The following is a 26,366-nucleotide window of genomic DNA, read 5'->3' on the forward strand; positions in this document are numbered from 1 at the left end:
AATTCAGTTCCTTTTAAGTGTCTGTTCCAAGGTATTCCTTTTCAAGGAATTTAACAGGGGTACACTTGGAACTTCTCTTGGTAGACAAACTATAACAAATGGTCTTCTCTCTGTCGAGTAATCTCAAATAACTATCATAAAACCACATTGAAAAAAATTTCAAAACGCCTCAGGTAGAGAACTTCAATTCTTTTTGGAACATGATTAATAAGAGACTGAAAGATGAACCCATGTTTATTGGAGTTGTCGCTTAAACTAATTTTTAAATAGTGTCTCATTTAAATAGTACTTTAGATAGTACTCTAAGGTAATTTAGCATCATTAAACAGGCCACTAGGAAATGTCTCTTGCCTATCAGTTAAACACCACACACACACACACACACACACACACACACACACACACACACACGATTTCCAATTTAGGATGGTTCGATGTATGATGTTTTGACTTCTTACTGGTGTGATAGTGATACACATTCTATACAAACTCTTACTTCGAGTACCCATACAACCATTCTCTTTTTCACTCTCAGCACAGTATCCAATAAATGACATGAGATATTCAACATTTAACTATAAATTAGGATTTCGCCCAACTGTAAGTGTTCTGAGCACGTTCAAAGCAGGCTACACTAAGCTATGATGTTCAGTAGGATAAGTGTATTAAATGCATCTTTGACTATGGTATTTTCAAATTAGGATGGGTTTACTGGGATGTAACCCTCATGGTAAGTCAAGGAGTATCTGTGTATACATTCACAAAACTACAGAGAAGCAAGGTATTTCCCACGCCTACTTTAGAGATAACGCTATCCCGTTTCCGGGCGCTCAGGGCTCCTGCTCTGGGCAGCGCCTCCCTTGGGCGGTCCAGCTCTTCTGGGCAGCGCCGGGCGCTCTCACACACATGCTGCCTCCTTCAGGGCGGGCCTTATAAAGTTGCGCTGTTCCCGATGTAGTTATTTCTATCTTGTGTTGCCCGTTTCAGTATTTCCCAAACAGAATATACTGACCATCGCTGAGTGTTTTCCCCATGATTCCAATCAATGTCCATATCCATTCGACAACTTTCAGGGTTCAGGGAACAGGGAAGGCACTAGTGCCCGGCTCTGGGCTGGACGCCCGGGCTATGTGAGAAGAGCCAGGGCTGCCTCCGGAGCCTCGTGGCGGGCACGGGTCCCAAGGCCTGCGGTAACAGTACCGGGAGGCAGCCCAGGCCATACACACTAGAGCCTCGCGGAACTGCTGGCCAGGAGGCCAGGGCAGCAGGTGCGCGGCCACAGGGCCCTCGCAGATCTCCTCCAAGAAGGAGTCTTCAGAAATAACCCCTGTGGAGAAGGAGTGGGAGGTGCTCCAGGCTGCAGCCTCGGCGGAAATAACCCAAGACGTCTAGTGAAAAAGAAGCCGGCCTAACTTTGCTTAATCCAGAATGTAGCAAGCATACATGGTCACAGACCACCCCCTCTTGGTGCTCTGGTATGACATTATTACTTTTCTGAGAACTGCTGTGTTCATCATGCAGAATGCCTCCAGCCAGCCTAACCCCGGCTTCCTCCGGGATGGGTTTTCCTCACCCTGCAGCCCAGGATGTGGGAAACATCCGCTCCGCCCCCGCGCAGCCCCCGCCCCCTCCCCGCCCAGCTTCACCCTGTCCCCGCCCCCTCCACTCCCTCCCAGGTCTCGCCCTCCCCGTCCCCCTCCTCACGCGGTTCTGTCCTCGCCGCAGCTCCTTCCACTCCCGGCCCGGCCCGGCCCCGCCCCCGCCCGGCTCCGCCCCCGCCCGGCTCCACTCTGGGCCAATAGGGGCCTCTGCTCACACCAGATTGGCGGGACGGCCTCACGTGACCGCATCTCTTGAACTCTCGCTGTTCCCGAAAAGGAGGAAAGGATTTGGGGCGGGCAGTCCCGGAGCCTCTCGCTGGCCTTACGGAGAGAGAGGGCTGGGGTGGAGGAGAGCCCTGGGGAGCAGGCAGAGGTGGGTTGGCGAGGACATTGTGTGACTTGTGCCGAGAAACTTCACTTATTCCCTGGGGCTGGCAGTTGCCAAACTGGGTTTTGTAGATGCTAAGTCTCCGTAGAGGTCTCTTAGGTATGTTGCAAATGCTTGATTTGAATTACTTTTTTTTTTTTAAACAAACGTATTTTAAATGATTTTTAAAGCCTACTGTAAAAGATTGCCCAAATGTGCTGTGTCTCATTTATGGTTCTTTATTCACGTGCAAGAGGAGCTGGCTCTGCTCTCCACAAAAGGGCTGCTGGTTCCCTCTGGCCGTGATTTTGAAACGTTTTAAGCAGCAAAATCCCCTTCCAAACCGAGAATTCTGCAGTGCCTCAGTCAATAAGACTGATAGAAGCTCTATTTATTGGGATAGAGTGATTTTATAATCTTTATTACACAATTGACAACCCAGGGAAAGAAAGATTGAGCAGGAAAGAGGGAAGGCACAGGGGAAGGGAGACACCACCAGGCTGCAGGTGGGAGAGGGAATGGAATGGTGGCTCAGACAGGTGCAGGCGGAGTGAAGAACTCACAGAGTCTTGCCTTTCCGGCTCCCGGCTCTTTCTTGCTGATGGATTGGATGTGGGGCTGCAGGGTGGCAAGAGAGAAAACCTGGATGACTCCTGAGATTTTGGCTTGAGCAACTGGGCAGGTTCTGGTGCCAGTTGTTGATGTGGAGTGTGGGAAACTGAACATGGCCTCGTGTGTGCGGGTGCACTTTTGGGCGGTTACAGGAGGTAGTGGTAAGGAATGATAACAACAGAACATCAGGGTAAGCCTGATAAAGAATTATAAAAATCAGGCCATCAGGGTAAACTCAACATAACTACTGATGCAAATTGAATAGCCTCTGGCTGTTTACTAAAAATGGAATAAGGGATAGTAACTGTAGTTTTAATTCTGTAACAACAGAGCTAAAAAAAATCTACCATAGCTGTGTAGACACTTGCTGGCTACCTGAGTGCATTCAAGGTTTTTCTAAATAATAAAATTGTCCAATCATTCTCTATTTTGAATTGGCATGTTCCTTTGGCTGTTGGTTTCTTCTCTGCCCCCACAAGTTTGGTGACAAGGATGGGACACCTTGAGTGAGCCTTTCCACTGGGCAAATTGGAGGATGTGTAGCCATCTTCGGTCAGACAAGAGGCCCTGTTTGCTGAAGTCTTTCTTCAACACTTTGACTCAGTAAGTCCATCATTTGATCGACCCTACTGTCCTAGCTTACACCAAAGAGAAATCATGGTCATGTGTAAAGCTATATCCTCTCCCCAGCTCAAATATACAGGGAATAGAACCTATAATTAGAAAACTAGAAACAGAATCATAAAGAAATGACATTTGCCTTGTAATACTCTCTGTATATTACTTATGAAAAAGGAAGGAAAAGTGGCAAGATTAGCTTGCTTACAGATTTTTACAAGACCCGATAGAAATATATTTTGGGTATGTCTGACAGTTGTAGTACTCAACCCTGCTACTATGTTAATCTCCTATTATGTGACCTAATTTTAGTAATAAACTTATGTTGAGCTTTCTTTTCTATACCTTTAGCAGAGGAACCAAGGTATCTCTTTGTGTTTACCTATGAAGGCTTTTCATATTAGTGGCAATGCATGCCCCAGAGATTCAGAGATTTGCCTACTATAATCTCTAGGCATTTGCAAAAGAACTTAAAGAAACTTCCCCCCCCTCAGGAGTCCATATACGGATATATATGTATGATTTATTGATAAGTAACACCTCATGTGCTTGTAAACAAGACACATTAGGCTGGACATGGTGGCTTACACCTGCAAAACCAGCACTTTGGGAGGCTGAGGTGGACAGATTGCTTGAGCTTAGAGTTTGAGACCAGCTTGGGCAACATGCTGAAACCCTGTCTCTACAAAAACATAAAAATTAGCCAGGCCTGATGGTGGGTGCCTGTAGTCCCAGCTACTTGAGAGGCTGAGGTGGGAGGATCTCTTGAGCCTGGGAGGTGGAGGTTGCAGTGAGCCGAGCTCGCACCACTGCACTCTAGTCTGGGTGACAGGGTGAGATCCTGTCCCCAAAACAAAAATAAGATACATTAGCTTTACCAAAATTCTAACCTCTCAAGGGCATAAAGCTCCTTTAGATAATTTGCAACATTGTTAGACCGAGGTCAAGTATTTGGAATATTTGTTAGTGGCTGATGGATGGAAAATAGTTCCGTCGCCAAAGCCACCTGTTTTACAAATGAAGCAACAGCTCCATGAAGCAATAACTTTGTCACTGCAGAGAAACAGCTCCACCCTGTTGAGGTTGGTGTGCATTGCAGGCAACGGGTCCCTGCCTCTTCTGAGAGGGAAGCCACTCCTGGTGCTGCATGAAGCATCGCTAGGTGCATTTTTGCAGTAGCTAGGAGAAGCTAAAGAAGCCTTCGGATCCTTAAGTAGCCATTGATTTTCCTGCCTGTACTTGGAGTCAGTTCCTAGCTGGTCATCTCTTCTCCCTTTTCTGTGAGGAGAATAAGGGTGCTGTTAGTGGTAGGTGTGCTTCCTCAACCACTAGCTTTTGGTTGACTTTTATGTGCCACTGGATTCTGTTGCTCCAGGGATGCCAGTCTGTTTAGAAGTCATTCCAACATTGGGTCTCTGCTTGGGAAGGTGCAGTCCTTGGCTCAGGGATGTAATTATGTGGGCCTTATGCTGTTGCTGCTGCTTTTATTTATTTTTATTTTTATTTTTATTTTTCTGAGACAGAGTCTCACTGTTGCCCAGGCTGGAGTACAGCGGCGTGATCTCAACTCACTGCAACCTCTACCTCCTGGGTTCAAGCGATTCTCCTGCCTCAGCCTCCTGAGTAGCTAGGATTACAGGTGTGCACCATCACACCTGGCTAATTTTTGTATTTTTACTAGAGATAGGGTTTCTACTAAACTGCCTAGCTGAGCCCTGCCTGAATTCTATCATCTAGGATGATACCATGTTGGCCAGGCTGGTCTTGAACTCCTGACCTCAAGTGATCCACCCACCTCGGCCTCCGAAAGTGCTGGGATTACAGGCATGAGCCACCACACCTGGCCTGTTGCTGCTGCTTTTTAAGTTCCTATGACACAGCGCTTGTCAGTGCTCTGTAAGCGTTACTGTCTGACCCTAGTGGGATTCAAGGAAGGTGTGAACTTTGAGCCCGGTGACTCTGTTGCCAGATCCTGACTGGACAGCAGCACAACCACCTCGCAGCCCTCAACGAAGATGCGTGGCCTCCATCTGATTCATCATATAGTCTCGTTCCCATGTTAACTTAATAGCATTCATTGATGGGCCTTATGTGAGAGACACAGGAGGAGACAGAAAAGCACCCAATGCAGAAGTCAGTTCTCATGGGATTCTACAGGTTTGCATCACCCCACACAGAAAGTCAGCCCAAGCCATGGAACTCAGCTTTTACATGAGCTGTTACAGTCACCACTGGTCTTAATGTGTATATCTATACCGTAGTAAATGTGTGTTTGGGGTCTGTCATGCTGTGGGACAAATTAAAAAACAGAGGCTTTCTAATACTAATGGGAATGACAGCATCATGGGGAAAGTAACTGCCCATTTCTGTAGTTCATACCGGCTCTGTGGAGGCCCTGGTGGGAGGATGTGGGGAGCTCCATTAGCTGTTTCATAGGTGCCACTTGAGTCATTTATCAGCATCCAAGCCTGGGGCTCGGGGAGGCTGAACATAGGCAGGGGCAGTGGGGACAGGAACAGGGGTAGATGGAAAAACATTAAGGAAGCACTTGGTGCTCATTGGAAGGCAGAGTTGTCTAGGAAAGCGTCTGGGCCTCTGGATTGGGTGATTGGATGAGTAGCTGAGACATTTGCAATTTCACTGTTACTAGAAATACATGAAGACGGGGTGCAGGTTTTGCAGGACTCATTTGTGGTCACGTTGAATTTAAAGTGGATGGAATAATATATGTTGATGTCATTCTGAGTGATGACAGAAATTGGATGCAAAGGAACATTGTGAACCAGGTGCAAAAATCTTGTACCAATATAGCTCGGGAGATGAAATCTCTGAGGTGTAGGGTGTTACTTAGCTGAATGCTATGAATAAAGATGGAACAAGTATTTTTTTAATGAGGAATGTAAAAAATGGCTGTATTTTTTTATGACAAGTGAGGACACAGCCAACTCTACCTGTTGACCCCAAGGTGTTCAAGGTAAAGGAGAAGGCTCCCATTAATGTGGCCTCACAAGAGAACCAGACTTCAGGGAGAGGAGAGCAGAAAGTGATTATATTATGGGTTAGGTGGAAGTTGTGGGGACATGAAATGGTGTCCTTAAGAGGCATTTCCGGTTTACTCTGAAGGATGATACCTTCATCTAGGCCTTCAAAGATTCTTAATAACTTCCCAAGTACAATAACTGCACATAGTCAAAGATGGTCAAAATGAAATAAGATACCATGAATGAAAATCAGCAGCACCACCCCACCTCCCAAAAAATTAACAATGGATTCTCAAAGACTTAGACGTTGAAATGATCAGATGTAGAATATAAAACAAATCTTACTATGTTTAATCAAGACAAGCTTGAAAATATTTGCAGGGAATAGGAAAGTCTATAAAGTTATATAGTAGTATTGAAAAAAGAACAGAACTTTTAGAAGAAACCAAGGTTAAAAACTCAGGTGAAATCTCTTGACCTGTTTGTTGCTAGGACATTCTCTCTGGGACCCCTGAGCCCATCTAACCTCCAGTCCGTCCATCAACTGATTACTGCTCAGTCACCTCAGACGATACCACTGGGGGCCGGAGAACTGCCTGGCTGAGCCCTGCCTGAATGCCTGACTCATAACTCATGGTGTAAGTGAAAGTGAATACCCAGCCACACCCAGGTAAAGACCTAGACAGAAGCCCAGGGGTCTGTTTCTCCCACCCCTGCCACACCTCCAAAGGCACTTGCTATCTTTTTTTTTTTTTTTTTTTGAGACAGAGTCTCGCTCTGTCGCCCAGGCTGGAGTGCAGTGGCGCGATCTCGGCTCACTGCAAGCTCCGCCTCCCGGGTTCACGCCATTCTCCTGCCTCAGCCTCCTGAGTAGCTGGGACTACAGGTGCCTGCCACCACGCCTGGCTAAGTTTTTTGTATTTTTAATGGAGACAGGGTTTCACCATGTTAGCCAGGATGGTCTCGATCTCCTGACCTCGTGATCTGCCCACTTTGGCTTCCCAAAGTGCTGGGATTACAGGCATGAGCCAACGCACCCTGCCAACCTGCTATCTTGATCTTCATGATCCGTAGCACAGTGCACTCCTAAATATTGCATATGCGTCCCTAAACTACATACTGTATCCGTAACATTTAAAACCTTATTGATTGTGAAGTGTGCCATTATCTTACGTACCAATAAGGAAAAATGATGCAATTAAACTGACACTTTTTGATTAGAATTTTCATTTTGTGCTTATTAAAAAGCATACTTATCGCTTGTAACTTACCAACCCAAGCTGATGCTTCACACATACACGAAAACAGATTAAAAATTCTTAAGCAGCTCAAACTGCCAAAAAGGCCAGCTGTGCAGCTGGACTCAGCCAGACACTCAGCAGTGGCACCAGCAGCTCCTCTGTATGAGCTATGATGAGGCTCCGGAAGTTTGAAGATGATGCCACCTATTGGCTAATGAGGTCAAATGGTCTTGACTTTCGTGGTAATTATGATGCTAAGACTGCCAGCGGTCTGTAAGAAAGCCCAGAAAGAGTGGAGATGCACTATGCTAAGAAATTCTCAATGGCCAGCACTCTTTTTGCATAGAGAATGATACAGCAAGGGGAACGCAGACACAGACAATCTGGGTCAAAAGTGATGTGGAAAATGTGGAGCCCAATTAGGAGGAGGTTTTAAGACTACCTGAACCAGAATATTTTGCTTAATTTTTCTTTTTTAATGCATGCACAAGCATAATGTATAATAAAAGCTGTGTGCACACACATCATAAATTTTCTTTTTAATAAGCATAAAATGAAAATTCTAATCAAGAAAGTGTTTTTTCATTTAACTGCATCATTTTTCATTATCTGTGTGTAAGATTATTACATACTTCATATTCAATAGAGTTTAAATGTGTTAACTAAAAAAATCATGAATCTATAAATGTAGGGAGAAGCCTTTATTTCTTATAAGGGTTAGAGTCTGTAAGGGGGCCATTCCTCAGGCTGGGAAGCATAGCGTCTGGCAAAGCCCACAGGTATTTTCAAAGAGGAGGGGCTGAGATAGGAGCTTTGTGCCCAACAGGTTGGCTGAACATACATATTCAACAGCTTACAGGAGGAGCTATGAATATTCATGAAGACCATCCTGATGCATGCGTATTGAACCATAGGTATGTAACCTGTGACCTATTCCACCCTGGGGAGGAGACTTAGCATTTAAATGTATTACAATTAGGCCCTATATGTGAAAAGATCTTTTCAGGACTTGAAGGCAGCCTCTGTAAACCGGCCAGAACCGGTCTGTGGTGGTTGGTCTTCTTATCTGGGGAAAGTTACTGAAATCTATTTCTTATCCAATCAAAGCTGTAGTTATGGCTGATGAAACAGCGGGCTCAGTTAGTCATTGTCTAGTGGTGAGTTACAAATTGCTTTAATATTGTTTATCTCATGGCCAGTGCTTGTTTTGTTGCTAGAGAAAAGGAAGAACCTTATGGCAGTTAGAAAATAGTTTATTCTTTAAAGCATAGGGATGTGGGACTTAACCCTTGCCTGACATGGCCTTGGGTCCTGTTTATAATGTGGCATCTTATTGCCACAGAGCCTTCTGTCAGTCTTACAGCCTCTATTTTAACATGAATGCTGGTCAGTTGTTGTGTGTATACTGCAAGCAAAAGGGAGGGGGGATAATGAGGCATGTCTGACCTCCCATCCCATCATGGCTGAGAACTCAGTTTTTAAGGTTTTTCTGGGGTCTTTTTGCCCAAGAGCGGGGTCTATTCAGGACTTAGGATTTTATGCGGTGGTTCACGCCTGTAATCCCAGCACTTTGGGAGGCTGAGGTGGGTGGATCATGAGGTCAAGAGATCGAGGCCATCCTGGCCAACAAGGTGAAACCCTATCTCTACTAAAAATACAAAAATTAGCTGGGCGTGGTGGCGCACACCTATAGTCCCAGCTGAGGCAGGAGAATCACTTGAACCCAGGAGGCGGGGGTGGTAATGAGCTGAGATCGCGCCATTGCACTCCAGCCTGGGCGAGTGAGTGAGACTCCATCTCAGAAAAAAAAAAAAAGAAAAAAGTTTACAGATATTATGAATACCGTACGTTATGTAGGGATGCATATGCAGGTGAACAAATGAAACATAGCAAGGAATTGACTGTGGTAAAAGTCAAGATGGTGGGCACCAGGGGGGCTGAGGCAGGGGTTAAGGAGAGAACCTTGGCTTCTGGCAGGCTCTAGGTCTTCACCTGGGTGTGGGTGGGCATGACTTTTACTATTATTGGGTGAATTATAAATATATGTTTTATGCACTTTTCTATGTGTGTTATTTTCATAATTAGAAAGTTTAAGTCCAGGCATGGTGGCTCATGCCTGTAATCTCAGCACTTTGGGAGGCTGAGGTGGGCGGATCACTGAGGTCAGGAGTTCGAGACCAGCAATTTGGAAGCAGAACTCCAAACAGCAGGGAGCTGAGTGCAGCAAGGGCAGGGTCCTGGGAGGGCCTCTCCAGAGACCCTTCTCCTGGAGGGAAGATGGGGTCATTTTGCTGAGCAGAGGGCAGCAGTGGTTTCCTTTTAGATGCTGTGGGTGCCCCCGTCAGCAGGAGCCCCAGCTGTGGCCTCAGGGATGGGGAGGAGAGCTCTTTCAGTGTTGCCTTAGGTGTGTGTCGGTGTGTGTCCTAACCCAGTCCTTCCCACACTTCCCCACGTGCTCATCACCGTGAGCACTTCTAAGGCCTGGGTCATTAGAAACTTATTTGTTAGGGGTACAGGGGGCAAAGAAGGCACCTGGCACTCATCCTCATCTCCAGCTTCCACGCTCGGGCAGGATGTCTTTGTCCCTGAGTGCGGTGGTGAGTGTTGCTGGCCCCACAGCCTTACCTGCCTCTGCCTGGTCGGGTGAGCCAAGGGGGACCCTGTCCATGATGTCTGGGCCAAGATGTCCCTGTCGGCAACCCTGGCAGGTCCTCTGTCCTGCCACTGCTCCTGTGGTCACATAGGGGGTCTGCTCCTCATGGACCCCCTACCCCCATGTAGTTGTAATGCGAGTGACGGGTTCTAATTTTGTGGGCTTTATCTTGGTGAAATAAAGGTTAATATCACAGAACCGAAAACAAAGCTTCTGCTCATTACTAGGGGGTTTTAGCTACTCCCTTTCTGCAAAACAATAAATCCAATCTTAACATTTTCAGCTTTCTCATGATTCTCACCCTCCCTTCTAAGGTAAGATAATCCTAACAATACTCTTGGAGAAATTCTATGTGTATGCGTGTGTGTGTGTGGTGTGTGTGTGTGTGTGTGTGTGTGTGTAACTTTTTCCTTTGCCAGCTGAAATTAAACTTACTTGGTGAAAGAGACAGCAAGAAAACAACAGGCAATATTTAACATTTTAGGTGAAACAGTGGGGATTTTAAACACGATAATGATGATTACAGGTTGATGGATAAATAGATAACACTTTATGATCAATTACTCTGAGTATTTTAGAATATGTGAATTGCCTGAGAGATATGTGTTCATGTGTATGTGTGTATTTGGGTAGCTGTGTGTATGTCAGATGTGTGTGCACATGCATGTGTGTGGTTGTGTTGCCATGTGTATATCAGCATTGGAACTGAATGACTAATGTGCCAATCTGTCTTAGGTTATGTTCTTTTCTTCTTCTTCTATTATGGGCTGATTAATTAAAAACTAACCTGGCAGGTGGACACGGTGGCTCACGCCTGTAATCCCAGCACTTTGGGAGGCTAAGGTGGGCAGATCCCCTGAGGTCAGGGGTTTGAGACCAGTCTGGCCAACATGATAAAGCCCTGTCTCTATTAAAAATACAAAAATTAGCCAGCGTGGTGGCGGGCACCTGTAGTCCCAGCTATTCAGGAGGTTGAGGCAGGAGAATCGCTTGAACCTGGGAGGTGGAGGTTGCAGTGAGTGGAGATCATGCCACTGCATTCCAGCCTGGGCAACGGAGTGAGACTCTGTCTCAAAACCAACCAAACGAACAAACAAAAAAACAAAAAGCAAACAAACCGAAAAACAAAAACCTGGCTAGGCTGGGTGCAGTGGCTCACACCTGCAATCCCAGCACTTCGGGAAGCTGAGGTAGGTGCATCACCTGAGCTCGGGGGTTCAAGACTAGCCTAGGCTAGCACCAAGCTAGCCCTGAGAAGTAAATTAGCAACTTGATGAGCACGAAGGTCATAGGAGTCTGAAACAACAGGCCAAGGAAGTGGAAGTGAGAGTCAGATGCTTGGTTCCCCTATAGAAACTAAAGATAACATCTTAACATATGTTCCTGAGTTGTTTTTTGGAAACCCAGACCCCCACCAAACAGATCTGTGGCACATAGACCTCTGATAAGGGGGAACTGAAGACTGAATTCTGGACTACCATTCTTTGTTCTAAATTTCTTCTTGAAGAGCTTGGAGGGAGTCACTCCTGTGAGCCAGAGCTAACGTTCTTTCCTGATGACCCCAAATTTATAAACAAAGCTTCTTTTCATTAACTAATTGCAAATCAGAAAATTGTTTAATCTACCTATGACCTGTAAGTCCCCATCTCTACAAAAAAAAAAAAAAGAAAAAAAGAAAAGAAAAGACAAAATTAGCCAGTGTGACAGTGCAGAGCTGTAGTCCCAGGTGCTTGGAAGGCTTAGGTGGGAGGACAGCTGGAGCCCAGGAGGTGGAGGTTGCAGTTAGCTGAGATCGTGCCACTGCTCTCCAGCCTGGGTGGAGTAGAGACTGTGTTTCAAAAAAGAGACAAATAAAAAACTAACCTGGCTCTAGAAATTCAATTTTTCTCTCAGTGACAATTTTGGGATTGTGCTTCTGCATCTTTTAAGTCTGTAAGATTTTTACCAGCTTCACTAGACACAAGAACCTAGGAGCTGCTGTAATAGGGGCTGGGTATTGGGAGCTGGGTATTCAGGAAGAGGTGGAGATGCAGTGATGTATTGGGCATTTATTAGCGTAAGATAGAAGCAACATTTTCTTCTATTTTTATTCATCCCCTGCTGACCCAGGAAATCATACGTGACGTATAGGGAAGTGTGTGGGGCAGTGGAAGGAATGTGGACTATTGCCTCCCATCACTTGTCTGGATGACCTTGGATGAGGTAACCCACCTCAGCTGCAGTTGTCTCACAGTACAATGGGAAAAGAAGCCTCATTTTCATTTTCCTGGCTGTGCGGGTTAGGAATGACGCTTTGAGGTGCGGAGCGTTGGCGCCATGCGGGACTCCTGCACCTTGCTTTGAACAGATGAGTGACTGGGTGCATAGCATGGTTCTGAAGCCTGCTAAAGGGAATGATTTATTTAGAAAGTCAGATCTGGCCGGGCGCAGTGGTTCACGCCTGTAATCCCAGCGCTTTGAGAGGCCAAGATGGGCGGATCACCTGAGGTCAGGAGTTCGAGACCTGCCTGGCCAACATTGTGAAATCCCATCTCTACTAAAAAAATATATAAAAATTAGCTGGGTGTGATGGCAGGTGCCTGTAATCCCAGGTACTCGGGAAGCAGGGGCAGGAGAATTGCTTGAACCTGGGAGGCAGAGGTTGCAGTGAGCCGAGATCCTGCCACTACACTCCAGCCTGGGCGACAAGAGTGAAACTCCATCTCAAAAAAAAAAAAAAAAAAAAAAAAGAAAGTCAGGTCCACCTAAGCAACTAAGTGATTCCCCCTGCCCTTTTTCTTTTTCTTTTTTAAAAGCAGGGTTGATGGGGCAGCCTCCCCTCTGTTTCTGGAGGGCAGACCCCTGGTGCAGGGGAGCAGGCAAGTTCACGCGTGTGGGGGCTGCACACACCGAAAGGGTGGGCCCGTGGTTGACAGCCAGCTCTTCCTGGGAGTTTCCTGACCTGTTGTAAAGGATGAAAAGTAGCAGAAGATCTCCGTGGGGCGTTTTACCAGGAGAGAGATCTTGGAAAAAAAAATACTCCTTTTAAGAGAGTTTGTTCTTTAAATGGGAAAGTGGCTTTTGAAGGCTGTGAAACTAAAACACTTAAAATTGAAGAATGAATTTGAGGAATGTAAATGGGGCAGTTTTCACATACTTCTATTCAGGCATATCTTTTGGTTTGGGGATTTTTTTTTTGGCCTGATGATCTTAATTGGATTCCAGAAAAATGTTTCTAAGTGAATATTGTTTAACCATTTCGTTGTACTGACCATAACTGGTAGGATAAAAGCAAGCCACGCATTTTATTTTTCATCTTCCTGAGACAGAGCAGGGACCCCATTTTAGGGCCCATGGCCCCCCAAGCGTGAAAATAAAGGAAAATCTTGCGTTCCTTTAAGGGAAATTCCAGGTACCCACCTAACCATGAGAAGGAAATGAGCAACTTGATAAGTAAAAAGACAGCAGTAGTCTGAAACAACCGCCAAGGAAGTGAGAGTCAGATGCTTGGTTCCCTCTAGAAATTAAAGATAACATCTGAACATATGTCCCAGAGTTGTTTTTCAGAAACCTGGACCCCCACCAAACAGATCTGTGGGCGATAGGTCTCTGGGAAGGGGGAACTGAAGACTGAATTCTAGATCTGAATTCTTTTTTCTTAATTTCTTCTTGAAGGGCCTGGAGGGAGTCGCACCCATCAGTCAGAGCTAGCATTCTTGTCTGATGACCCCAAATTTATAAACAAAGCTTCTTTTCATTAACTAATTATAAATCAGAAAATCTTTGAATTTACCTATGACATGTAAGCACCTTGTTTTAAGATATCTCGTCTTTTGGAGCCAAAACCGACGTGTAACTCCCATGTACTGACTTACAATTTTGCCTATTACCTTTGCTTTTGTGAGATTTACCCTTGCCTTTAGAAACGTTATGGGCAAGCCATTGGGGAGGTCAGAATTTAAACATTAGCTGCTGGTTGTCCCTGCTTTGTGCCTTGCAAATAAATGCCTTCCTTTCTGCCACGGCAAAACCCATGTGGATACCCGGTCTTACTGTGTTGGGCAAGCAGGCCCCACATCGGTTCTACAGCCTTCCCTCCGCCCCTTTAATGGTCTCTCTGGATGTTTCGAGGAGACTCCAATATTTTCCCAGTCCCGCTCAGGCCCATCTGGTATAACATAAAAACTTTAAACTCCTAGCACAGCTATTTGTCCTTCTAACATCCATCTCCCTTCTTCCTTAGGAATGGAATCCTCATTTTGTTAGGGTGTTAACGTGCCCAGACAGAAACCTCCCTTCCTCAGCCTCTGGTGCAGCTGCACATTGCCAGGTGACATAGTCTTGTGATGAGTTACCCTCTGATGGTTTTGGGCAAAGCTTTTGCTTTCGTGGCCTAGGCATGTTCCTTCTTTGCTTCCCTCTCTCGGTAGACAACCAAGAGGCCAGGGTGTCAGCCATCTGTGGCCAAAGAATGGGGGAGTGAAACCAGGGTGAGTGCCCTCCTTTGGCATTTGCTGTACTTAAGATACCCTCTCCTGGATATGTGGAGGCCACTGTCAGTTGGGTTTTCTTTTGCTTGCAGCTGAATGCGGTCCTCGATGACACATCTGGGGGCTATGAGTGTTTGAGTAGGGGCAGAGTGCTCCTGCACCAACACAGCCTCAGGAAGGGCCTCTCTCGTCTGCTTCAGTGTCCGGTCGGGAATTAGGGAAGAGGGGATTGAGTCAGGAAGAGGGAGTGGCCTGGAACACTACTCACTCAGCGTGGGGCTCTCTGTGAGTGTACTCCGTGTGCTTGTCCTATTCAATCCTGATGTCCTCAGAGGCTGGGAACTGCCTTGCCCTCATTCTCAATAAGCCTAGAGTGAAGCTGGGCCCTGAGGAGGGGACGCCTGGGAGCACATGTTCCGATTGGTGCTCAGGTGGTCACAGTCACGTAAGTGTAGCACCACGCGTGGGGCCAGGGCTCTGTTTTAATAAGATAACTCAGCTTTGGATCTGGGTGGACCCAGATTCAAATCCTGCTTGTAACCCTTGCCAGCTGCTTAATCTTAGGCAAATGACTTGGCCTCTCAGCCATGTTTTCCTTGGTGGTGATATGGAGTCAGAAATGGAGGCCTGGGGCATCCTAGGTTCAAGGCAGGCCACGCACATTGGCATCCCCTCCCTCCACCAGGCCAGTGCCACTTAACCACATGCTGTTTTTATCAGCTAAGGTAAAGCTAGCTGCTATGATATATCAACCTCAGCTTCTTGGTGGCGTGACCTAACACCTTAGAATTTTATTCCTTACTCGGGGAAGCCCAGTCCGTGGAGGTGAGAAGCGGAGGGTGCTCTCTGTCGTTCTCACAGACCCAGGCTGACAGAGTCCCTGCCATCCCCAAGGCCCGGCTCCTGGATGCCCTTGGCATTGACATTTGGCTGCAGACAGTGGAAGAGAGAGAGTAGAACTGCCTGAGGTCACTCAGCATACGTCAACTTCATTCCCAGTCTGTGGCTGGAGCGTAGTCACATGGCGCAGGGCTGCCAAGGCTGTCGGGACCTGTGTTCTGCACTGTGTGCCCAGAGCCAGGGTAGGGGTTTGGTGGAAGTTTACCAGTTCCACCACAGCGCTGCTGTGACCGTCGAGATCAAATGCATGGAGGCTCTGGCTTTCACACAGGTCAGGTGTCACGACTGCTACAAGCTGGGTTTTCCTCCAGCTCATGCTCCTGTCCAGAGAGAGCATCTTTTTTTTTTTTTTTACTATCTACAGAATCAGAGAACTTGCCTTTCTCAGGGCAGAGTTCAAATTCCCAACTTGTATGAAATGAGATTTTCTTCCCAGTGATAAATGGTGGGATGTCTACAGACATCTGCAAGGTGTTCGTTGCACCCCCCGGTTTCTCCCTTGGCAAAGAACTGTGGCCACTTCGTCCAGCTCCCCAGGATGGGACTGTGAGCTGAGCTCCGGACACTGACAAAACGCCAGGCCCAGGATTTTTTCCCCACAATACAACTAGATCCTGACCAAGGGTTTTTGATGAAAATCAGATTTTGAAGACTCCTCTGGTTTATAAGAGCTTCCTCATGGAGAAGACTTTGTAGATCTCACCATTTACAGATATGAGAGACGAGTTTCCTTCTGAGTGATCTCATTCTGCTCTGATGTCCCTGGGAACACACACTGGAGTCAATATCTCCAATCTTTTCAAATTAAATTAGCTCCCTCTAGGGAGCCAGATAAAAGAATGATCGAAAGAAATGCAACAATATAGATTAGCCCATTTTTGATGCTTGGGTTAAATTTTATTAAAGTGACTGTTCCGCATTGCCTAAACCATCTATTTTGAGAATGATTTGTCGTTATTTCTAAAAATATACCTCTGCCCTAAATTGTAACTAAATCCAAAAACCATACTTAAATTCTGCCTAAATGACAACTTAATCCACATTGAAAGGACTTCCTTGGATGAAGGACACTGGAAGTTTAAACTTTGCAACCTGTCTTTTTACTACTCTTTTCTGTTCATCTTAGATCAGCTTAATGGCATAAACTAGTAATAATATGGCAGGTATTTGCAGACATAAAAACCATAGTCCTGTGTTAGGAAACTGTTATTCTTCAAGAAAATATATGCCACTCTGCAAGAAGCCAGATATCTTTCCACTGAGGCACATCTGGCTAACGGCGGCACTGCTCATGTCCTCTCTGTCCAGGTTGACATGCCCCAGTTTGCTGAGCACCTCCAATTTTGCCTGTTGTTCTAGCATCATAATAGGGCCCCCATTCACTCTCACAAGTATTCCCTTTTGGATCACCCTACATTGTCACCCTACATCTGGTTGATGTGATATTAGTAAGCATAAAGCGACTTTTGAGGAAGCCTGACCATTTATCCACTGGGGTGACTGGAGTCTTTCTGAGAAGCATTGACTTTATTTTAAAAGACTTCAATACCTTCAGACACATCGAGTTTTGATGACATGAATTGTATGTATAAAGAGTGTTCAGTAAGATCAGAGAGACTAATTGAGATCACATGAACCACGGAGGTGTGGAGTCTAATACAGCAAAACCGAGTACCATCCTCTAATCCCGGACATCAGCAGCTCCACCTAATGGTTCTCTGGACCTAGTGAGCCCTGAAAGCCCTCTGTTAGGTGAAGACGGAGCTCACAGCTCCGGGCCTCAGGCTGTGCCTTTCCTTGTCTCTACTGCTTTTCAGGAGAGGCTGGCAGCCCCTCCCTGGTTAGCCCGGTGCGCCTGTGTCATGCCCGCAGCCGCCGCTACCTAGAATCTTCAGTGAGAGCATCTATTTGTCAGTGACGCCCCTGCCTTCAGTGTCCTCTGCCCAGCTCCATCAGGGTGTCTGTTTCTATGACCTCTACCGGGAGATGTGGGGCATCTGCTGTCCAGATCCCAGGCAGGTGGAGGGATAGGTGGGTGTGGGCCCTCATTTGGGTCGGTGAGCACTCAGAGCCAGGGTCTGCAGGTGGAACTCCAACCCCACACCCCTGCTACCTCCCAGGGGTGTCACGAGGATTAGAGGGGTTACAGCTGTGCTCAGTGTACAGGAGGGGTCACCCCCATGCCTGCCGCAAAGCCTGACTCACCCCTGCTGCCCTATGGGAGGTGCTCTCTGTTGTTCAGACAGGGATGTTTTGGTTTGGAGAGAGACTGGCTGGGCTCAGGGCACCCCTAAGGTGGTCACTAAGTGTGGCCTGGAGCCCCAAGTATGGAGAGGTGCCCTGGTGCTAGGAGGAGGGAGGTCCCGTGAGCCTCCAGGCTGGGTGCCTGCTGCTGTCCTCTGGAGGCGTCCTCACCGGTGACAACACTCCTGCTCCCAGCTCCCAGCTGGGCCTCTGAGCTTGGGAAAGGTGGCTGGCTGCTGGGCTGGCAGCCCGGAACCTTGTCTCCTGAGGGCACAGCTGAGTGAGGGGTGAGACTGGGTCTTCCTGCCATCCTGCAGGGCCTTGGCAGGCTCTCTCCTGCCTTTGCTCCCCTCCACCTGGGACCCCACCCTCAGCTCCCCTGACCCCTCCACCTGTTCTCTGTGCAGCTGTTCCTGTCCAGGCTGTCTCTTACTGAGGCCTGTCGTGGCAACAAACCAACACCAAGCACTTTGCCCAGCCCCTAACTCCACAAGATTGTCAGCTGCTTGAGGCAGGAATGTGCCTGTTGCCCTCACTGCCCAGCTCCCTGCCAGCACCTACCCCAGACCCTGTCAGTTGGAAGAATGGGGGACATCACCAGAGTCTCAGTCATTGTTTCTGAATATGGAGAAACAGTCCGCACCTGGTATGGTTGTTATGAGAATAATGAATCTTTCCTAAGGACCATGCCTGCAACAGGAAGGCTCACAGCAAATACCTGCTGCTACTATTACTCCCTTAGTTCACAGAGAGGCACAGTGGCCACCTGGGCCCCCCTGCCTTTCCATGCTGCCCATTAGCTTTCTTTTCCTATGCACCCACCCTTCTGGTGTATGCAGCCCACTGTGGTGGGGTGGTGGGTGGGTGGGAGGCTGGAGGGGTCCAGCTTGCAAGCTTTCCAGCTCATGTGGAGGCTTTTCTTCATCACTACCATCTGTCATAATGGAGCAGCTGATACGGGTATTTCTTGTTCTTTCCAAGCACCTCGGCAGCTATCGAGAGAGCGGTCTTGACCAGGAGTGGCATCTGAATTAGGGATAGAAACTGAGTGATAGAGTGAGGCTGACAGAAGAGTTATTTAGAAAAGTTTTAATAATTACTGCCATTTGCACAGGATTCCCACTAAAACAGGCAACTCTGAAGGCAAAGAGCTGGGAGAGTCTGCTGCAGGGGTCAGTAGGTTGTGGTGGAAAGAACTTTGTGTGTCTGGAATTAGAAATCTGAGTCCAGTCCTGTGCCACGAGGCAAGTCCTTCCACCTCTCCAATTCCCAGTTTCCCCCTCTGTAACCACACCCACACTGTGAGAATGAAACCACAAATGCACACACCAGCTCAGCGCCTGGCACGGCACTGAGAGGACTGGGCAGGAATCGCCATGACAGCTTGTGTTGGCAGAGCACCTAATAGCATCAAAGGACTGTTTCAGTACATCACTTCTTTTGACCTTTTAAAGAATCGTGTAACATACATAGAGCAGGAACTCTCATCTCTAATTTTTCAGTGATATAGAGGTTAAGGGCATTCAACCACAAGATCAAACACTACAGAAAAGAAATTGGAACTTTTAATTTGACTCTCAGTCCTGTTCATTTCTTTAATTTCTTTTTTATTGAGGGGAAATCCGTATAACATAAATTTAACCATTTTACACTGAGCAATTCAATGGCATTTAGTACATTTAAAATGTTATGCAACCGCTACCTCTATCTAGTTCCAACATGTTTCAAGGTCATGAATATTTATCCCTGTGTTTTATCCTAAGATTTAAAAAAGTGATTTTAGCTCTTTTACAGTAATTAGGTTCATTGATCTATTTTGAGTGATTATTTGTATATGGTATGAGGTAGGGGATCCAATTTCGTTCTTTTGTATATGGCATGTGGATATCCAGTTTTCTTAGCACCATTTGTTGAAAGACTATCATTTCTCTTTTGAATGTTCTTAATACCCTTGTAGGAAAGCAACTGTCAATAGACAGTGGGTTTATTTCCAGACTCTCAGTTCTATTCTATTGGTCTGTATGTTTATTCTTATACCAGCACTACACTATTTTGATCACTGTAGCTTTGTAGTAAGTTTTGAAAATGGCAAGTGGAGTACTTCAAGTTTATTCTTCTTTTTCAAGATTGTTTTAGCTTTTCATGGCCTCTTAAAATTCCATGCAAATTTGAGAATTGGCTTCTCCATTTCTGAAAAACAGACCATTGACTTTGACAGGGATCGCATAGAATTTGTAGACTACTTTGAGTAGTATCGTTGTCTAAATATTGTTAAGTACTCCAATCCAGAAAGATGAGATATTTTTCCATTTATTTAGGTCTTTTAAATTTCTTTCAGCAATAGTTTTTAATGTATAAGTCTTTCATATCCTTTGTTAAATTTATTCCTGGGTATTTTATTATTTTTGATGTTATTGTAAATAGAATTGACTTCTTAATTTTCCTTACAGATTATTTATTGCTGATATATAGATACACAACTGATTTTTGTATGTTGCTCCTTTACTCTGCCACTTTGTTGATTTGCTCTAGTAGTTTTTGTGTAGGCTCTTTGGGATTTGCTATGTAGGATCATGTATTCTGTGAATAGAGATAGTTTTACTTTTTCCTCTCCAATTTGGATATTTTAAATTTCTTTTTCTTGCCTAGTTGCTCTGGCTAGCATCTCCAGTACAATGTTAAATAGTGAAAGTAGGCATCCTTGATCTTACGGTCCTGATCTAAGGGGGAAACCTTGTAGACTTTTGAATATGTCTGTGGAATATGTCTCTTGGAAAAGCTGTTAGCTGTGGGTTTTTCATAAAAATTCTTCACCAGATTGAGAAAGTTCACTTCTATTCTTGTTTTCTGACTATTTTTTAATCATAAAAGATATTAGATTTCGTCAAATGCTCCTTCTGCTTTGAGATAATTATGTTTCCTTTTGTTCTAGTAATGTATATTACACTGATTAATTTTCATATATTGAACCACCTTTGCATCCCTGGCATAAATCCCACTTGGCCATCATGTATAATCCTTTTCATATGTTGTTGCATTTGGATATATAGTATTTTGTTGAGAACTCTGCATCCCTACTCATTAGAAATATTGATCTGTAATTTCTTTTCTTTTTGTGTCTTTGGCTTTGGTATAAGGTAACTTCTGACCTCATAGAATACATTAGGAAATCTCCCCTCTTCTGTATTTTTTGGAAGATTTTGACAAGAATTGGCATTAATTTTTATTTAAACATTTGGTGTCATTCACCAGGGAATCCGTCTGGTCCTGGGCTTTTCTCTGTTGGGAGGCTTTTGATACTAATTTAGTCTCTTTACTTGTTATACATCTGTTTAGATTTTCCATTTCTCCTTAAATCAGTGCTATGGACAAAACTGTGTCCTTTCCCCAATTCATATGTTGACCCTAAACCCCAATGTAACTGTATTCAAAGAGCTAATTAAGGCTAAATAATGCCCAAAGTGTGGTGCCCTAATCCAATATGATTGATGTCCTTATGAGAAGAGGAACAGACATGAGGGATGTGTGCACACAAGGAAAAGGCCATGTGGGCACACAGTGAAATGTCAGCTGTCTGCAAACCAAGGAGAGGGGCCTGCAAAGAAGCTAAACCTGCTGACACCTTGACCTTGGGCTTCTGGCCTACAGAACTGTGAGAAAATAAGTTTCTGTTGTTCATGCCACCTAGTCTGTGGTATTTTGTTATGTCAGCCCTAGCTGACTAAGATAGTTTTGGTATTTTGTGTGTTTCTGGGAATTGTTTTCATTTTACCTAGGTTATCTAATTTGTTGGTGTACAATTGTTTATAATATTTTCTTATAATCCTTTAAATTTTGGTCACATTAGTAGTAATGTTTCCACTTTCATTTCTGATTTTAGTTTTTTGCATCTTTCTCTTTTTTTTCCTTTGTCAGTCTAGCTAAAAGGTTGTCATTTTGTTGATCTTTATAAAGAACAATGTTTTGGTTTTGTGATTCTTCCTGTTGTTTTTCTGTTCTGTATTTCATAAATCTCCACTCTAATCTTCATTATTTCCTTCCTCCTGCTAAGTTTAAATTTAGTTTGATCTTGTTTTATCTAGTTTTTTTGTAAGTTGTAAAGTTAGGTTGTTAATGTGAGTTTTTTTCCTCTTGTTTTAAGTGTAGGCATTGACAGCTGTAAATTTTGCCCTGATTACTACATCTCATAAATTTAGGTATGTTGGGTTTTTATTTTCCTTTGTAGGAAGATATTTTCTAATTGTTTTGTGATTTCTTCTTTGACCCATTGGTTATTTAAATGCAATGTTTACATATTTGCAAATTTTTTAGTTTTCTTCTGATGTTGATTTCTAGCTTTATTCCATTGTGGCTGGAGAAGATACTTTACATAATTTTAATTTTTAAAATTTATTGAGACTTGTTTTGTGGTCTAATGTATGGTCTACCCCCAAAAATGTTCCATGCACATTAGAGAAAAATGTGTATTCTGCTGTTTTTGGGGTGGAGTGTTCTATACATGTCTCTTAGGTCTAGTGGGTGTGTGATGTTGTGCAAACCCTCTATTTTCTTATTGATCTTTGGTCTATATGTTCGATTCATTGTTGAGAATGAGGTATTGAAGTCTCCAGCTATGATTATAGAACTGCTTTTCCCTTTAATTTTGTCAATGTATGCTTCACATATTTTGGGACTGTGTTGCTTAGTTATATGTTTGTAATTGTATCTTCTGTTGATCTTTTAATTACTACATAGTGTTCTTTTTTTGTCTCTTGCAACAGCCTTTTCTTTGACAGCGTTTCACTCTGTTACTCAGGCTGGAGGGAGGGCAGTGGCACAATCATAGCTCACTGTGACCTCCAACTCCTGGGCTCAAGTGGTCCTCTGACTTAAGTCTCCCAAGTAGGTAGGATTGTAGGTGTGTGCCACCATGCTTGGCTAATTAAGACTTTTTTTTTTTGTTTTTGGTAGAGATGGGGTCTTGCTTTGCTGCTCGGTCTGCTCTTGAACTCTTGGCTTCAAGTGATCCTCCTGCCTCAGTCTCCCAAAGTGCTGGGATTACATATGTGAGCCATCATGTCCAGCCTCTTGTAATAGCTTTTGACTTAAAGTTTATATTGTCTGATCTTTACGTAGCTACCCCAGCTCTCTTTTGATTACTATTTGCATGGAATATCTTTTCTATACTTTCACTTTTTAAATATTTGAATCTAAAATATCTTAGACAATATATAGTTAGGTCATGTTTAAAAGAATCTTTTCTGTTACTATTAACCATTTGATTGGAGAGTTTAAACTATTTACATTTAAAGTGTAACTGATAAAAAGGGACTTATTTCTGCCATTTTTCTATTTGTTTTCTCTATGTCTTACAATTTTTGTTCCTCATGTCCTCCATTACTACCTTCTTTTTAAATTTTTTTGGTAGTGAACCATTTTGATGTCTCATTTCCTTTTGTATATTTTAAAAGCATATTTTCTTAGTAATTACAATAGGATTACAATTCACATCCTAAATTTGTAACTATCTAGTTTCAATTGATAGCAACTCAATCTTACTAACATGAAAACTCTGTTCCTATACAGCTCCATCCCCACCTTAAATTGTTGGTGTTACAGATTACATCTTTATACATTGTGGGCCCATTTACATGGATTTCAATTTGGTATGCATTTATCTTTTACACCATTTAGGGAATAAAAAATGAGTTACAAATTAAAAAATTGTAATACTGGCTTTTATGTTTAGAAACCTCTCTATTTCTTTATGTGGCTTTGTGTTACTTTTTAGTGTCCTTCCATTTCAGTGTAAAGGACTCCCTTTAGCATTTCCTGTAGGGCAGATATACTAGTAACAAATTCCCTCAGCTTTTGATTGTCAGGAATGTATTTACTTCTTCATTTTTCACGGTTTTGCTGGTTATTGAATCTTGGTTTACAGTTTTTTTTTTTTTCTTTTCTTTGGTGGTTTAAATATATCGTCTCACTGCTTTCTGTTCTCCATGGTTTGTGATGGGAAATTGGCAGTTAATCTTATTGAGAATCTATTGTACGTGATGAGTTGCTTCTGTCTTGCCACTACAAGAGTCTCTCTTTATCTTTGTCTTTGAACTGTTTGATTGTAATGTGTCTAAGTGTGGATCTCTTTGAATTTATTCTACTTGGAATTTAATATCTTTCATCAAATTTAGACAGTTTTTATTTATTATTTCATCAACAGTTCTTTCTACCCCTTTCTTCCTGTTTTCCTTCTGGGACTTCCATACTGCATATGTTGTCCTGCTTGATAGTGTCTTATTCTCTTTTTTCTTCTGCTCTTTATATCAGATAATTACAGTTATCCTATCATTGGTTTCTCTGATTCATTTTTCTGTGTGTTCAAATCTGCTGTTTAACCCCTCTGGTGAATTTTTCTTTCTCTTTTCTTCTTTTTTTTGAGATGGAATCTTGCTCTGTCACCTAGGCGGGAGTGCGGTGGCACAATTTTGGCTCTCTGTAACCTCTGCCTCCTGGGTTCAAGTGATTCTCCTGCCTTGGCCTCCCGAGTAGCTGGGATTACAGGTGTGCACCACCATACCAAGCTAATTTTTGTGTTATTGGTAGAGACGGGTTTCACCATGTTGGCCAAGTTGGTCTCGAACTCCTGACCTCAGGTGATCCACCTGCTTCAGCCTCCCAAAATGCTAGTATTACAGGCATGAGCCACTGCGCCTGGCCAAATTTATCATTTCAGCGATTTAACTTTTCAGTTCCAGAATTGCTGTTTGGTTTATTTTATAATTTATATTTGCTTATTGATTTTCTCATTTTGTATGTGCACTGTTTTCCTGGTTTTATTTAGTTTGTTGTCCATGGTTTTCTTTAGTTTTTTAAACATTTTAAGGTGGTTGATTTAAAAATTTTGTCCAGGAAGTCCAATCATAAGGTTTTCTCATGGATGGTTTATATAATTTTTTTCTACGATTGGGCTACCCTTTCCTATTCCTTTGTATATCTTGTGATTTTTTTGTTGTTGAAAATTGGGCATTTTGAATATTACAATGTGGTTACCCTGGAAATCAGATTATCTCCATTCCCTAGAGTTTCTTGTTATTTTTTCTTCTTGATGAATGTTGTCCTCTATTTCTTTAGGGATTTCTCCAAACTAATTTTGCAAAGACTGGGTTCTTTGTTATTTGTGGTCACTGAAGTCTCTGTTTCATTATCTCAGTGGTCAACAGTGACTTTCCAGAGATTTTCTTAAATATCTGGAGTGAAAGAAAAAAAGGAAGAAATAAATAAATACATGAATGAAACAAGAAAACAAGAGAGAGAGAGAAGATACTAGTGTTTTGACTTTTGCAGCTTGGCTCTGAGTTGGAGTGGGAACTCCTTCAGTGCTAAGCCAGGCTGCCTGCAACTATGCCTTAACTTTTGCCTCTTGCTTGCATGGAGGCTACGGATCTGTCAGAGGTACAAGCCTGGGGTCCTTTTAGATGTTTTCTCATATGTGTCCTGTTCTGGGCCTGTGTGTTATCTTCTATCTTTGCCAGCATACACAGTAGCCCTTATTCTTCCAACAACCTCCCTTTTTGGCCTCCTTCTTTTTGGCTTTTGTTCTGCCACTTGCCTGACCACAGTTCCCTACACCAGGTGGGAAGAAAAGGGCAAGAAAATGATCAATTTAGTCTTCCAGGGAACCATTAGACAGATTGATACATAGTACCAAAATATTTTAAAAACAAAGTCTGCATTAACCCCTGGCACCAGCAGGCCACACGGGGAATGCAGCCTCCTGTCATCATGGCTGATGCTGCTATGCTAGAGAATGGAAGGAAGGTGGATGAGCAAAAATGCCACTAGGCTTTCTTACCAAAGCTAGCTTCCCTTTTCTTTATTAAGCCACTCCTTTGTGGCTATACATTTGAGATTAGAGCTCAGTGTTTACAAACATTGATTATGTCAGTCTTTGACAGCTTATGATTGTTTCAATGGAGGGATTAATTCTTTAAGCTACCCGTTCCATCATTTTTCTGTGACATCATCGCTGTTTGCCTCTTGATGAAAACATTCTTCCTTTCTTGCCAGACATGTATTCAAATTAATATTATTGCTAGATCTTGTGTGGCACAATCAAGATGCCCAATAGTCTTTTGAGGATGTGTAAAAAGAGCTTGTGAAGTCCTCCTCACCATCTTATTTGTAGTTTGCATCTTGGTGAGTGCTAAGTAAATGGTGCTCCTGAAGTCCCTGAAGCTGATCTTCACTCGTGCACTGTTTAAGCATTCCTTCATAGCATTAATTTATCAAATGCTTTTGAAGGATCAACACTTTGTTTTTCAGAAAGAGCAGGTTATAATGTGACTGTTTTTATAAAAAATGCGCTTTTCAACACCCTTGCCCACCCTTGGTAGGTTTACTCACCCACCTGTACTTGACCATGAATTAAATGCACTTTTCAACACCCTTGCCCACCCTTGGTAGGTTTACTCACCCACCTGTACTTGACCATGAATTACTCAAGTCTTACTGTCGCAGCTTCCAGGGCTGCATAAGCCACGTTAAAAACTGAACTGTTCTATTTGAAGTAAGGGTGAAGCTCGGAGCTCCCATGCTTGCTTCTTGCTCCTTTCCTGCATGTTTCTGTGGAACTACCTTAGTACAAGTTATTTGCAAGGTGTAATAGAACTAGACTGCAATATTATACTCCACCAGAAGGTGT

The 26,366-nt window shown here is 43.9% G+C and overlaps 1 long non-coding RNA gene across 1 annotated transcript; it reads left to right on the plus strand.

Moving 5' to 3' along the window:
• The first annotated feature begins 1,901 nt into the window (after nt 1–1,901).
• LOC110740835 lies at nt 1,902–6,907 on the plus strand. The gene is made up of 3 exons (XR_002516007.2): nt 1,902–1,974; nt 3,060–3,183; nt 6,672–6,907. It is a non-coding gene; the product is annotated as an uncharacterized LOC110740835 (long non-coding RNA).
• The last annotated feature ends 19,459 nt before the right edge of the window (nt 6,908–26,366 follow it).

Source organism: Papio anubis, chromosome 10 (assembly GCF_008728515.1).
Source record: "Papio anubis isolate 15944 chromosome 10, Panubis1.0, whole genome shotgun sequence".
In the NCBI taxonomy this organism is placed as follows: domain Eukaryota; kingdom Metazoa; phylum Chordata; class Mammalia; order Primates; family Cercopithecidae; genus Papio; species Papio anubis.